Here is a 17,020-nt window from a genome sequence, read left to right as displayed (position 1 = left end):
AGTAGAATCCTGATTGCTTATACTCTCATAACACATAGTTTACATATCAATCATCAATAAATATTTAAGCAAATAATGAAGTTGACATTTAACGTCTATTGATAAATTACAAAGTGCTCTTGTTTTATCAATAAATGCTTTAGCAAATTATGAAGTTGACATCTAAAGTCCTTTTATAAATTAAAAAAAGTGCACTTTGTTTTTGTATTTCAACAAATCTGGCAGTATAAGTGACACTTGAGGACAAATTGACACGATGTTTTCCATCATTTAATTCTTAGTAAATATACAATAAACATATGTTTGCCTAAATACCCTTTTCAATCTGAGAATGTTGTGGCTGGTGACATTTAGATAATACTTTTATTTTATATGGTAATCCTATAAATAAACTGTTATTTAGTCAGAATCAATGAGAAGTGAGCTATATTAAGACTTATTACATTAAGAGCAAATTACATACATTTTTTCCTCCTGTCACAAACTTTAACTGGAATTTCTGAAGCCTAAAAAAAGGTAAATATTTCACAATAAATTTTCTTCTATAGTATCAAATTTTTCAGCTTTTACAAAAGATGAAAAATAATTAATTTTGAAAAAATTGTCAAATGAACATCAAGTTTATTATTTCATGATTTTTTTTTCTTCTTCTACATTGTACATTAAGAAATGTAATTGATTTGTAAAGATTATGCCATCTTTGTTAAGTTATTAATAAAAAGACAATATAATATATAACAATATACATATAACATTTCCATATGAACATATTACTAATAATTTATGTATTTATGGTAGTTTTTTGTTGTAAGATGATTAATATGAAGAATACTATAAAGATGTTTATTTTCTAATACTGTGGATTCATTTATTTTCGTGGGTACCAAATTTTCATGGATTAAGGAAAAAATTGTGATTTCTTGGTTTTTCAAAAAGTGCATACAATCCGATAGAAGATTTGTACTTCATCGAACATTAAAATTGGTTCATCTGTACCCAAGAAATCAACAAAAAAATAGTACCCCACGAAAAGTAATCCACAGTATCTTATTTGTGCAAATTATATGGCAAATTTTTTTTGCAAGTATAAAAAAAAGAAGATGTGGTCTTTTTTATCTAGTTCTTGTCACTTATTCTGAAATTAAGGAAAGAAGATTTTTGGGGTTTTCATTTTAATTGTAAAATTAGCAAAATTAAACCACTAAAAAAAAATAAACCACATTCAAGACAACAAAACAATAAAGATACTGAGGATTCATCATTATTCCAGAGATATCATTTTTTGTGGATTTCGTGAGTAGAGCTGAACCACGAATTTAAATGTTCAATGAAGGATAAACTTTCTATATGCTTAAATGCAAATTTTGCCAAAACAACAAAATCAAATATTCACCAAAATACAATCTTTCCTGAATCCACGGAAATAGGTAGCCACAAATATTTAATCCATAGTAATTGAACTGATTCCGAACAAAACATCCATGTTTATAGCACTTGATCTAGTTCAATTAAAATGGGTTTAACTGTGAAATTATTTCTTTATCTTCAACAATATGGTGATTTAATTATCTCATTAACCTAATATTTTTGTTTCAAAGTCAAACTCTTTGGATTATTTTCCTTTCCTGATCATTCTTTATCTTGAAAAATTACAAAACAAAACAATAGTATTTATCACAAATTCACCAAGATATACATATTCATAAAGGCACAAGACAAGCAGAATTGAATATTGCACTTGTTATGGACAGATCAGTCCTGAAAAAAATTGTTGACATGAGAATTTCCTTTCATTCACCGATAACTTGAAAAAACTTTTAAAGAAAACTCTAAATGCATGTTGTTCTTTCTGTTTGAACAGTACATAGATAAATATATCTTGACGAGGTCGTTCATAGATAGAATCCATATAAGGTATGGTTCAAAGTTCATTCTGCTTTTTCATGATCAGCCACTGCGTGAGGAGTTTCTATCTAACCTTGTTCATCATACGTTGAAATAAAATATGGCATTGAATTGAAAATATCCTTATGTGTCTTGTCTTAATGCAAAAACACAACATATGATTGATTGATTGTTCTTTGCTTAATTATTCACTATATCTGTATTGACTGATCATGCTGATATAGTTCCAAACAACATGCAGTGCATTATGTCAAAACTATACAACAACAAAAAAGAATCTTAATTGCAGTGTCCCCCACGTTGCACATATTTTATCTATCCAAGGATCAACGGCAATAACTAAATAAAAACTTTTTTTTTGGTTCTTTAAAACTGTTTATAAATATCTTACAGAAATAAAGGCTTGAGAGCAAATGCAATGCAATTTCCGATATAATTAATATTTCCAAGGGCACACCTCTTTTTAAAATATTTGATCAGCACTGATTTCAGAAATTGTCCGAGACATCGCTGATATATAACTTTCTTCCATTTTGTACCATACAATGTTCAAATTGAACGAATCCGGATTGCATAAGTTTAAATGGATTGAACATGTTAAATCCATATTTGACAATACTGGATTTAGCTTTATATGGAATATTCAATCAAAGATAGATCCAATTCAGATAAAAACGAGTATAAAGCAAAGATTAACAGATGAATTCATCCAACAGTGGCACTCTCAAATCCAAAACTCATCGAGGGGGGAATATTACGGTCTTTTCAAAATCGACTTTGGCTTAGAAAAATATTTATTAAGACGCTCATCTGCAGATCGTAAAAATATTACTAAGCTGCGATGCTGCAATCTAAAAATACCAATTGAAACAGGAAGATGGAATAGAATTCCTAGAGATGAAAAGACAGTGTCATCTGCTCCTTGTCCATTGTAAATGAGTTTCACCACTTATTTGAGTGCCAGTCTGATATTGTTAAAAATATCAGAAAAATACATATTTCAGAATATTACCGCATTTATCCATGTGTTGAGAAAATGAAAGGACTGCTTTCATTTTGCAATATCAAAGTTTTTAAGAATGTATCCCTGTTTATTAGTTAAACTTTTGTAATTATACTCTAAATTATATGTTAGCATTGTTTTGTAGTAACCATAAATACGAATATGTATTTTTCTTCTTGTTACACATGTAAATATGTGTCTCATTGTTTCAAAATAAAGTATATTGTTATTGATGTAAATTTGATATAAATCTGGCAAAAATTGTACATAAAAATTTGACATATGAGAACGGTTACAATGCAATTTTCCATAGTATTAATATTTTTAAGGGGCACAACTCCTTTTAAAATATTTGATCTGCACTGATTTTCGAACTGGTTCGAGACATTGCTGATATAAACTTTTGATATAATTTTCATAAAAATCTGGCAAGAATTTTACACGTGAGAGCGCTAACAATGTAATTTATCCATATAATTAATATCCCCAAGGAACATAACTCTTTTAAAATAGTTGATCGGCACTGATTTTCGAACTTGTACAAGACATATACTGTGAAAAACAAATCTATTAATTTTGTAAAAAAAAGTTTTCTACCGTACTCCTAACAACACAATTACTATATTTAAATCTACCTGTGTACGTTGTTTTATTTAACGCCATTTTGTCCCATGTTAGAGTTGTCTTTTTGACACTGTTCCTACATCTTTTTCATTAATATTATATTTATATTTTGTCATAGATCAAACTTATTCGTTCTGTGTATGTTTACAAGTTTTTGTTTAAATGTCTTTTTGATCGAGTTATGCCATTTCAATTGATATTTTATAGTTTGTCTTTTTATGTTTCAATGTAACACTACTGTCTCAGGTTTATGCACCTGTCCCAAATCAGGACCCTGGTGTTCAGTGGTTGTCTTTTGTTGGTGTGGTTCATAAGTGATTCTCGTTTCTCGTTTTTTATATAGATTAGACCGTTGGTTTTCCTGTTTGAATTGTTTTACACTAGTCAGTTTGGGGCGTTTTATAGCTTACTGTTGGGCGTTAGCCAAGGCTCCGTGTTGAAGACCGTTTTTTGACCTATCAATTGTTAACTGTTTATACATTGTGACTTGGATGGAGAGTTGTCTCATTGACACTCATACCACATCTTCTTATTTATAGCTGTTATAAATCTATGATGTAAGTTTTATAAAAATCTGGCAAGAGTTGTGCATGTGAGAGCGCCAACAAGACCGGAATGACAGATGCACTGATAGAGACCTGGTATATATATATATTTCTATGTCCCATGCGATGCACCCCACGAAGGACAATAATTACCATGGCAACATATTTAACTTTTAGATTTCCATTTTTTATTGCATTGTTGAAGATTTGTCATTATATTTGAAGTGTCTTCTTTTATTCATATGAAATGTGTATTTAAAGTGAAGTGAAATAATTTTATCAAAGTATAAATGGAGAAGATAGACATGCCATGGACTATAAAAATTTCACAAGGGATTATTTTCATGGATTTTCTAATTTACATGCAAAAAAGATTAAATTCAATCTTCGGAATCAAGGACCAGTAAAATGTAAAAATAAAATCTTTCAAATAGGATTAGCAAAGTTTAAACTGCGATATAAATCTCTAAACAGTACATTATTTATTTTTAAAAAATGTGCCAAATTTATCTTTGTTTCAAATAAAGAAATACTTGGCATGAGTAAAGTTTTATCCTGTCCAGTTCTTCAGTGAAAATTTCTCATAACATTTCATTGCATACAAGATAATAACCACAATCGGAAGTAAAATAATCAAATGTTCACCCCTTTTTTTCCTGTTAACAAGCTTTGATAACCATGTCACCTCAAGTTTCCATATTTTTTTTTCATGGAAATACCAAATAAAAAAAGAATAGTGCTTTGAAACACCTAAGATATAAGTTTATGACTCAGAATTTTTTTCTGCAATAAAACGCAGGGTTAATTTCCTACAACTGTCAAATTGAAGGCAATTTTTTTTTTCGACCCTTTTTCATATAAAACCGAAGTGACGTACTATGATTCGGTGGTATAACACCTTCATCAGTGCCAATTGTCCTGCTACTCATGTCATAATTCTATGATAAATATAAAAATAAAAACAAATGGTACGATTGCCAATGAGGCAACTCTCCACCAGAGACCAAATGATGTAGAAGTTAGCAACTATAGGTCACTGTATGGCCTTCAACAATGAAGTCTAGATCACTCATCTGCTGATAGAGCACCATCAGCTGGCGATATAGCACCTTTTTGGTAAATTTAATTTGCCTCCCTTTGTACAGAATTTTACGTTTTCAAAGAAAAATAAAATATGGGATTGCTTAAAAGAAACATTGACGAGCTGTGCGCTTCCACAATCATTTTTAAATTACACATACATCCACAAATGTATTTTTCACAAAAAGATCGAATATACAACTCTTTTCTTCTCGTTTTAACCTAATTTAAATTGTTTTGTCAAGATTTATTTGAAGTAATATTTTGAAAATGTAAGTATTTTTCATTGGCTTTGTAGTATCTCCTTTAGATTTAAATATTATGTAAACTATAAGCTTAAAGACCAAAATGTAAATTTCGTTCTAAATATTTTTTATATAACTAGACAAATAATGATGCCTGCCCTGCAATATGCATGAATGCAGTTCTGGATGGAGTGTTTATATAATAGAGAGTAATGGTCAACGATTACAGAATGGACACCAAAAATAAAGGAATAAACAATAATAGAATAAAAATAGAGAATTTTATGTTAACTACAAGCTCAAAGACTAAAATATCAATTTCGTTCTAAATATTTTTATATATCTAGACAAATAATGATGCCTTCCATATACATGAATGAAGGTCTGGGTGAGGTGTTGATATAACAGAGAATAATGGACAAAGACTACAGAGTGGACAAAAAAATGAATAGGAAATGATATGATAAAAATAGAGAATAATGGGATAATATAATTTAAAGAATAGAGAATAATGGGGTTCTGAAATATAAAGAATAAAAAAAACTAGGGTGCTAAAATATAACGAACATATAGATAGAGCAGGAGAGATTTATTGTAAAAAAAAATTCACAACGAAATAACTGTGGTCTCGGGCCAGTTAACTACAGAATTCTTCGACTCATCCCGTAATTATGATCCAAGTTCAAAGCTTTGACTTTCGACCTCTTTTACTTTTCTACTTTTAAACTATATTATATCATGATTTTAAGAAACGGTAAAATAACAAAAAAACTTCTCCGTGACACTTCGAATATCCACGTGCTTAAAAAATCGCGTTCATATAAATTCCACTGCCGCTAATCGAAATTCACCTTCAAAATTTAGAACAATTGTGTTAAAGGAGGCAATGCCTCTGCAGCTAGATTGTTCAACCGAAACGCACGTGGATATCCACAAATATTCCCGTGCAATGTCAGAATATGACAAACCTGCTCCAGATTATCATCAGTGAACGGAAGAACGTTTTCTCTCGCCTTTTCATGTGACATTACTTGAAAAACCCCAAACTTCGTATACCTTGTAACATGAACAAAACCGAAATGTTGTATTCAATATGAAGGGCAAACTGGACGTGAATTTTTCAAACGAACAAAAGAATATTTATACCGCTTCCGCAGACCGAAGAAATTCAAAAGTTTCATTTACCAACATTTGGAAAAACGCAAAAACAATATTGAATTTATCAAATTCCAACCACTTCAAACCGTCCTGAAACAACCAGGACGTCAGTATAGAAAATAATGCTCCTTCGACATGAGACTATCAAACATCAAAGTTAAGCTATGATCTCTTTAACCACGTACTTACAGGGGACCTCAACATCGTTCAAGACCGAGGGGTGAAAAAAGAACCAAAATATTGTCCACCGTCGAAAATAATTGGGAAGAGTGTCGTCAGAAAAATCTGACAAAAAGTCACTTGATTCCTATTTAAATAAATGTCTGAATATTGTTGATATTCGCATATCACATTTCGAAAATAATGTAGAAGTAAATGAAGAAACAAGTAAATGTAATACGCCCATGTCTATGATTAAAAACAAAATTCAAGTACTTGCCGAAGCGTTTTGTTTTTGTACCGGCCGACAAAGGAGCCAACAATGTGGTGGTGACGTAAATACTATACGGAAGTCCTTAAGAATGAAATTATACATTCAATTGCATTCAAGGCCGAACGCCCCACAGAGAGTCATATAGTAAATAATCATGTCACTACCATGGCTCAGCTTAAGGCCTCCTATGAACATTTGAAGGTCCTCACTATGTATTAGTTACATAAACTGCACAAACAAACCTGTAAAATATTGTTTTATCTTCGCCTCTATTAAGTGTTCTACTACTAATCTTTCAGTGCTTTTAACGAGTTCCTTAACTACTATCAAAGAACTTGTCATTAATTTTTGTAATAGAATATATGAAAAGAGTGGAATTAACCATTTTTGGAGTGTAAAAACTTCTTTGGATGTTTAAGATAAATTACGTGCTTTTGATGGTCCTTTTGTTACCGTTGACAGTGTTGACTTTTAAACTCTTTATACAACACTTTCAAACATTCGTATCAAAGAAAAGTTTTGCTAAAAATAATATGTTCGTTTGATAAATCTGGTTGCAAAGTTATTTGCTGTTACTCATATAAAGCCCTTTTCTCAAATGAGAAAGGTAAATATGCTAGATATACTTACTGGAGGTGTGATGAGATGATAAAAACCATAAATTTTCTCCTTGATAACATTTATGTACGTTTCTTCAATAAAAATTATCGACAGATTGTAGGTATTCCCATGGGCACTAATTGTACCCCTTTAATAGCAGACTTGTTCCTGTAATGTTATATCACAGTTTATGGCCAAACTCAGTAAAGACTCGTCTAAATTCCATTTAATTGATAAATTCAACAACACTTACCGTTATCTTGATGATATTTTTCGTTAAATAATCAAGAATTCTCTAACTATACTACCAATATTTATACCCAAAGGAACTTACCTTAAATTAATCAAATATTAACAGCAGTATGCGTCCTTTCTTTGATTTAGACATTTCAGAAACTCTACAAAAAATTGTTAATTTTTCTTTTTTGGGACGGTGATGTCCCTTTGGCACCGTCTTACGGTGTTTATATATCCCAATTAGTACGCTATGCCCGTGTCTGTAGTGACGTTTGGATTTCAATCAGCGTAATATATGTAATACTAGTAAATTATTAAGTCATGGATTTCGTTACCACAAATTACTTAAACCCTTTACTAAATTCTACCATAGATACAAAGATTTGGTTTGCAAGTTTGGCTGTACCTGTAGAAAACTGATTTCAAACGGAATAGCACATCCTACATTTTACAGTGATGTTGTTAATCAAGCCCGGAAATTTAGATACGATCCAGGTAAACTTATCAATCCTTTAAATAAACTTATTCAAAAATGTTACCAATTCAACACTGTAATTAAATCTTTGACTATTAATTTATTGGTATAAATATTGATTTTGTTATCAGTAAATCAAAACCATACTAAATATTATTGTTATACACATATATACACTTTCACGGAACAACAATCTGTCGATACCTATATTTTGGCAGTGCACAAGGTCATGTTTTTCTCTGATTGTTAATGACGTCTTTGGATGTCGGATGTGAACTAATTGATATTTAAGTCTTAGATACACGATTTTTTTATTAGTTTTTATTGGTTTTGAACTAGCTGTCAGTAACTACAAGTACTCTCAGATCTGTACTTAGTGTCTTTTTTGTTGTAAGGGATGAGGGATGGATAAATACCCTGCCACGTCCGGTCTGTGTTTTTGTTTGATGTTTTTTCTGCAATGTATCGATCTGATGAGTTAATATAGAAGATGTGGTATGAGTGCCAATGAGACAACTCTCCATCCAAGTCACAATGTGTAAAAAGTAAACAATTATAGGTCAAAGTACGGCCTTCAACACGGAGCCTTGGCTTACACCGAACAGCAAGCTATAAAGGGCCCCAAATGACTAAGCCTTTTTCAACAGATAGTTAAAGATTGTTCTTATGTTGTGCTTTTACACCACTGTCCCAGGTTAGGGGAGGGTTGAGCGCTCACATTCATGTTTAACCCCACCACATTCTGTATGTGCCTGTCCCAAGTCGGGAGCCTGTAGTTCAGTGGTTGTCGTTGGTTCATATCTGTTATATTTGTTTTTCGTAATTGTTTTGTTATAAATTAGGCCGGTAGTTTTCTCAATTGAATTGTTTCATATTTTTAATGTCGGGGCTTTTATAGTTGACTTTACGGTATGAAGTTTTCTCATTGTTGAAGGCCGTACGGTTGCCTATAATTGCTTACATTCACTTCATTTAAACATGGATGGATAGTTGTCTCATTGGCAATCATACCACATCTGCTTATTTTTATATATAAAATAATGGGGTGCTAAAATATGCAAGTGATTGGTGTTTGCTTTACGCAGCAACAGCTTAAAAATGCTATATCGCGGCGATGCTAACATACAAAGAATAGAGACCATTGGACAAAATGAAAAGAAAAAAGTGATCAAAATGAATTAAACAAAAAAATGATTGATTAAATGGTTGATTGGTGGCGTTTAATGCCATTTTAGTTTTTAAGGGTGGAGGAAACCGGAATGCCCGGATAAAAAACACAGACCTTAGGCAGGTAAACTGGCAATCCTAGTCAATCAAGACTTAAGTCGAACGTACCTCCACTCGAACTCACAACCTCAGCGTTGACAGGCTAGTGATATCTGCCAATGAATTAATTAGACCACTCGACCGCAGAAGCCCTACACATTTAGAGAACCCCACAACCAAATTCTCATGAATACAGTTACTTGAGATGGTTTAAAAGACACATTTGCCTTCGCTGTCATGAGTTATAATAAATTGAATAATACAGGACAATTAATTGTACCAACAGTTTTGTTGTTGTTCCTTTCAGACTTTATAACCCGAGTTCGGATAAGTTTACAGGGGGTATAAAATGTGAATGAAATAATGCAAAAACAAGTGCAATATCTAGTTAACAATTGTTCTTGTGGCTGCATGTAGAACTGATGTGATAACTTGAATTTAGAGGAAAATTTATCCTAAATGCATATAATATTCATAATTTATCATGAATTCGTTCTTACATATATTCTAAAATTAATTACAAACATTGAGAACTTAATTGATAGTAGAATTTTACGAGAGTGGTACGATTTTTCCTTTCTTTTGTTAATTTTCCTTTACAGTGTTTCTCACGCTAACGAGTATCTCAAATCATGCTGCCTTTTGATCTTAAATTTACGTGGAACTCAAATACCCTTATACATGACGCAAAACAACCTAGTACTCCAAATAGATAGGATAAAGGTTTGGCTAAAATATGTTGCAGTTTATGAGTTGTTGCGGAATCGATATACAAGAGTTTTATACAAATGAACAATGAACGACCTTTCTAACGAACAACACAAAAAGACATCTTGAAAACTACATATGTTCCACAAGGATACAGATGTTTTTAAATTTTGGCTGATCTCTTTCAGTAGTATAAAGCCCAATTTTCCGACATTAACACCCCTCCCTCCTTTTTCAATCCGATAGCACTTTCGTCTAAAAACCCATCTGTCTTACGAATATAAGAAATACATTCTTTAAACCTGCTGCATTTTTATGCACCTGTCGTAAGTCAGGAGCCTGTTGTTCAGTGATTGTCGTTTGTTGGTGTGGTTCATAGGTGTTTCTCGTTTCTCTTTTGTATATAGATTAGACAGTTGGCTTTCCTGTTTGAATTGTTTTACACTAGTCATTTTGGGGCCCTTTATAGCTTGCTGCTCGGTGTGAGCAAAGGCTCCGTGTTGAAGGCGGTACTTTGACCTAATAAGTATAATTGTTAACTTTTTATACATTGTGACTTGGAAGGAGAGTTGTCTCATTGGCATTCAAACCACATCATCTTATTTATATTATGTAAGGAACAAGTAACAAGATTCCTTTGTTATGACATTTTAAAGGGTATGGCATGTATTTAAGTAAATAAAGACGAGGGTTACTTTATGTTGGCAAGGCTCACTTAAAATCGCTGATGATTGTTGAATAATAAGGTTTAACAAATTACTAGTACACAATGAGCGGCGAAAACTAGAAAAATAACAACACCTAAAAGTTGGCAAATGAATGCAAATGTTTGCGAAATGACACATTGTTTGTGGAATAACGCATTGTTTAATAAACAATGAAAAAGTTAGCGCAATGATGTTAAATCTTTGTGAAAATTTGGAGAGAAAAAAACTCAAAATATTTACGAAATCTTGCAAAATTTGAGAAAAAAAAAACCGGAAAGGTTTTCTAAATAACACAAAAGTTTGTGAATTAACGTAAAAAATAAAAATAAAAAAAAAGTCTGATTGTGTGGTGGTAACATTCGACGGTAGAATATACCTTTGTATCTCAATTTTGTATAGCCAGCCGGTGAAAGAATGATATATGAGAATCGCATATAAATATAAGATAAATAAATCTTAACATAAATTGAATGTGCAGGAATCGTGTCCACTATTGGTCGTGTGAGAAATGTCGGTTATCAACTAATGACTGTTCACTTTAGAACTTTAGATAAATTCATCCCACGGGAAAGTGGGTTCGACACAGTTTCTTGTCTTTTAGAAGAAAGATGACGAGATCGTTGTGATCTATGGAATTTCCATTGTTGCTGTTGCGACGGTAGGCACTATTTTCTCCTATGTTGAGAGACGGCGATGACGGTCTAGGATGGTCCTCTGGTAAGTCAAACGGAAGTTAGTACTCGATCCTCTTCTGAGTTTGCGGAATGTCACGTATTTGTGAATATCAGACGAAATCAATCGTTTCGACTTAACGTTCAATCCGGCGGATCTAGTAACTCCATCTGTGAAGTGGCGACCTCGATGTTTGATTTTGTCGTAGTAGTGTCTGACAAAAGGCGTTATTATATAAATATGTCCAGATAGGATCAATGGTTCCTTTTCATTAAGATTCAAGTCAGACTTGACGATACATCTTCCTACTCGGAGTAGTCCTTGCTTGTCCAAAGTCAGATTGAGATTGGCAATCGGTCTTTGTTTCGTTATAGTTTGTTGTTTGCGAATGAAATTTATTTCTTCTCCGTAAACTTCTGGTCTTGCTGATTCCAGAATGAAATTTGCGTTATCTATAGAATTTTCCACAAGTCACAGATGTTGCTATTGGTGACACAAGTGCTGTTCCTTTAGAGAAATTCATGAATCTACCAGACTTAGTGCTGGGTCCAGTACATTCAGGTAATTGTATGGCATGCGTTTTTGCAACTTTGACATTCAAATTAAAGGTTTGGTCGTTATCTTGGCCAACTAATTGATTTTCGTTCTTAAAAGCTATTTCCGGTCTCGAGGCAATAAGTGATTTGGTTCCGTAAGCAAGATTTCTCACTCTTAGCATCTTTGTAGATCTCTGTGCAGGTTGAACTCACAGAGGTTAAGATGATTTCAGCTGACTCTGTCTACTCCCCGTCGTAGATTGTGCCGGATGAACTAGATTGAAAATTTTTATGTGTAGTGCGGTGGTGTGTCGTTGACTTCCACACTCATTACAACTGATGCTCGCGTTACAATCCCGACTTCTGTGCGTGGTTGACTCACAGCACTTGTAGAAAATATTGTTTTGTCTTAACAGTTCCTTGCGTTCCTCGGTTGATTTGGCGCGGAACGCTCGGCATTCGTTCAAGGGGTGCTTTGTCTTGTGAAGGAAACAAAGATCTTGTTGTTGACTGATGTCTCCAAGTTGCTGTTCAACTACCGTCTTATGATCGTTGATTTTAGAATACGGCTGAGGTGTGAACCTTGGCGCAGCACCTTTTGTAATTGGTGTAACATATCCCAGGAGCGTTCTTGATCTTGCTGATCTCTCTGATAAATGCAGAGAATTCCGTGAAAAGCGGAAAGGCAACGTCGTACTTGGACTTATATCTTAAAGCCCTAGTTATCTACTCCTCCTGGAGTCCATAAAACAATTTTGTCACAATTGGGTTTATTCCAGACCTATAATGGTTTACTTTTACAAATTGTGACTTGGATGGAGAGTTGTTTCATTAGCACTCATACCACATCTTCTTATATCTATTTATTCCAGACGGTGAATCAAAATAAGTCCAGTCTCTGCCATAATCTCTGAAGGCCTTATGTAGGATTTTTGACGTTCGATGCTCTAATGCTAATGACATGTCTAGCAGACTCTGTCCCAAGCCACTTGATCAGTAGATCTATCTGTTCTGAGTCTGAAACTTGTAACTCGTCTTTAACATTTTTTGAAACTAGCTTTCCAGGTGTGGAAGGATTCATCCCGGTAGTTATAGTTTGTTAACCTGGAATACAGCAGGTCCTTGCATAGCAGAAATTTAGTTAGCTCCGATGTCGGATTTATTTATTGGTTGTTATCCGTTGGTATGAAAGGTTGAACCACAGGTGTTGATTGGTGTGCAACAGGGATCTCTTCTGTAACACCCTGTCTTTGGTGTCCAACAGGGATCTTCTCTGAAACGGCCTGTTTTCGTATGCTTGTTACCGTTCCCAGATCTAATAATAAAGTAACTTCTGTTGACTTAGCATCTGCAGGCAGGACAGCAGGTGTATGTGTTGGCAAGTTCAATGCCACAGATGGCACGAACTCTGGTGCTTTATGGCTTAGTTCAATTACCACAGGAGTTTGTTTTCTCTCTTGTGGACTTGTTACTTCCTGTACGGCATTAGGGTCAAGATGTTTATTGACGAAATCTTGCACGCGTTGGAGCGGGTCTTCAGTTTGGTCAGGAAGATCACTAATTTCAAATTCATATATTTTAGATTTCAATCATAATCTTTCTATATTTATATTGGTAGACTGAAATTATATACAGAATGATTTTTCAATTCCTTTCAGAAATGAAAACAAGTATAAGATATGTCTGAAGCATGTTTTATTCACATACTAACAATTCTAACAGAAACTGAACTAAAATAACCTTAGACATATTTGTTAAATCAAGAGAATCACAATATTTGACTAGGATATAAAGCCACTGCCAAACAGTGCAGTCCCCACCAACGCCTTGCAACAAGTTGGAGGAACTGATACTAAACATTTATCTTGCTTTTCTTTAAATCCATTGAGAGCGGATTAATTCTACAGTGTTTAAAAGTATCCATATAAAAATGCTGCAAGACCAAGTTTGATATTAACCAATGACTTTAAAAACAAATAGGATTCTACAGTTGTGTTAGTACATTATTTAAATCTAGAGTGTTCAAACAAATATGTTACAGACAGATAGTCCTGTTTAATACATATCCCTTCACAATAAGGGTTAATAACACTTTATAAATCAATAGCTATTCTAATTCAAAAGCGATGTAACTAACTAACAAAAAGAAACATGTCCAGTTAAATGTTTCAAAAGATGATAATAATCAAGTACAATGCAATCAGCATTCTTATTCAAAGCTCATATGTTAAAGTAACCAATGAAAAAGAAACATGTCCTGCCAGGCCAAATATTTCGACATTAATACTCAAAGACAAGACTTATTGTTGACATAAATGAAATTATTTTATAAGGTTTCTGTTCAACACATCCTTCCCACTTGTTTTACAAGGCATACAGATAAGAAGTACAACCCTGTACTTCTTTAACAGTTCTTTGTCTTTCTCGGCTTGAGGAGCTGTACAGTAACAACAAATAGTCTTGTCTACCGGCACAGTGTTGTTTTGTGCATAGTATGAAAATTCGACTGTAGAGTTGCAGTCCATCTGCATTCTCATGCAAACTTGGATGCTGTCAAAACCTGTTAACAGAATATTTAGACAAGCATTTATTTTTTTATTCAACCTTTGCGCAACATATTGAAAAAAAAAAAAACACAACAAACAAATCCCGCTCCCACTTATTGGCAAACAGGAAGTAGATGGTCAACAGATCGGAAAAGTACTTTATACACGGTACAACTCATCATGCTGAAGCTGTATACCAAATATTAAATCATTCTACCCAGTAGAAGCTGAGAAATCTTTAACAAAAAAGTTTTGGAACAGACGTACAGACGGACATTGGCATTAAGAACACATGTACAAGAATTGTGGACACTTTTGAGGGAGATAACTCAAATTAAGAAATAATTCTTTTGAACTGGGTTTCTAATCTCCTTGACTCATCTGGTGTCCAGTTCGCAAGATAAGACAACTCTCGATATGTGTCGCGATGGTCTATATATGATCATATATGTGTTAATTGATTAATCAGTGGAAATCGTTTAACATGTTAACTATCAGCAAGGATTTGTATAGTTTTAAATCCTTGCTATCAGCAAGACACTTTGTTTTAAAGGGAAAGAAAAATCATATTTAAATATGCAATTCCTTGGGCTGTAGTAGAAAGAATTCACGACTAACTATGTCAAAAAAAGTTCATAGTTTAATTTTCATTTGGCATAATTACAAATCTTTCAAGAGAATCTTCTTTGTCCTTCTTGATTTTAATAAACAAAAATCGGAAAAAAAGGTATTTACTATCTGTTTTATGCGCCTCTGAAACCGTAAACAATTGACTTTACAATGCTACATACATAATGAGGTCATAAGTAAAGGTATTTTTTCACAGTCCTGAGTTTCAAGTAAATGGCACAAAGTCACACGCCTGACCGTCACACACTTGATAGGACAAAAATTCACAATTAAATAGTAAAACTGTTTACTATCGTTTGAATATATTAGAGAAGCTTAAATTATTGAAGTACTTTATTTTTATCACATAAATTCATTATACAGCTTGGGATATTGTTCGTTAGAATTGATAAATGAATTAAGACTTATCAAAATTAAATTCATGCAAAGGATATATTTCTTGGTACCATAAAGCCAGTCAAGTAATAACAAATTTTCGCAGCCTATTTTCTAAATAATCACTAGATCATTATGAATTCTTTTACCGTGAATTAATTTTGTTTACAAAGTTGTTTCTACTTATAATTATTAATGTTCAAGAAAACACAAAATATTATTATGAAATAAGTTTTTCACATTGCAAATCAGAGACAAACTATCTCTAACCTGACTTCTGTCTGGTATATATACCATCTTCGTGTCCGGGGCTTTTATGTCCTACATTTGAAATGTATCCTCTTAATTCTAACAGCAAATGGATATATTGGCTTTAATATAAATAAAAAGATGTGGTATGATGAAAACTTTCCGTCAATTGAAAGAACAAAATACGAGGATGTTAACAACTATAGCACACTGTACGTCATTCAACAATGAGTAAAACCCAGTTATACATGTTATAAAAAGTTATATTATAAAATGCCCCGGTATGAAAAAATGAGAAATCATTTAAAAGAGAAAAACAATGGCCTGATTTATGTTATAATATAGTTAAAAGATTAAAATCGCAACTAGTTAAAATAGCGGTGTTTTTTTTCTAATTTTAAAAAATCCATTTTTCGATTTTGAGACGCTTTAAAGAAGATTTGGGTAAAAAAGACTAAACCTGTGAATTTTAGAAAGTCGATTTGATATATTTTGACAATTTTAAGGCTATAATAATTTTAAAGAGGTACATTAAAAGGCAATCTCACGTTTTTTCTTCTTTTTTACTAGTGTGAAATACATATAGGTTGGTATAATTCCTATTTTTCGAAATATTTGCCTACTTCGTGTCAATTTTCGCTGTATCTGTATAACCTTTAGATAATGATGTTTATTCTTAACATAAACCCATATTGAAAAGAAACGATGGGAGTAATATGCAAAAACAAGACACAATACAATTTCATATGAAACTTATTAACTTCGAAAACATATGCGGTGTGAATATAAATTTTTCAATAAACTATAGAGCTTCATCTTCACATGTGTATCCGGGATCGTTTTCCGTCTTCCTCAAGCAAGTTTAAAAAGCAATTCATATTGATGAAGATAACAAATGTTTTCATATAAATTAACCTGCAAAATCGCTAAATAAGTTCATGAAAAAGCGTTATAGGTGTGCTATATACAACTTTTTATACAGCCATTGTATGAGGGTTCTTTGAATTTTAGACATAAACAAAACAT

The 17,020-nt window shown here is 32.7% G+C and overlaps 1 long non-coding RNA gene across 3 annotated transcripts in view; it reads left to right on the top strand.

Annotated features, from left to right (window-relative positions):
* LOC127717808 (uncharacterized) overlaps nucleotides 1-17,020 on the top strand; it is a 142,125-nt gene that overhangs the window by 112,340 nt on the left and 12,765 nt on the right. Inside the window, exon 1 of one of the 3 annotated variants that reach the window (XR_007989421.1) lies at nucleotides 457-516. The exons of the other annotated variants lie outside the window; for them this stretch is intronic. This is a non-coding gene — a long non-coding RNA (uncharacterized LOC127717808). Of the gene's footprint in view, nucleotides 1-456; nucleotides 517-17,020 lie in introns of those variants that run through there. 3 annotated transcript variants of the gene reach the window in all.

This window comes from Mytilus californianus, unplaced genomic scaffold (assembly GCF_021869535.1).
Source record: "Mytilus californianus isolate M0D057914Y unplaced genomic scaffold, xbMytCali1.0.p SCAF_10, whole genome shotgun sequence".
NCBI classification, from domain to species: Eukaryota; Metazoa; Mollusca; class Bivalvia; order Mytilida; family Mytilidae; genus Mytilus; species Mytilus californianus.
This window is presented reverse-complemented; position numbering and strand designations above follow the sequence as displayed.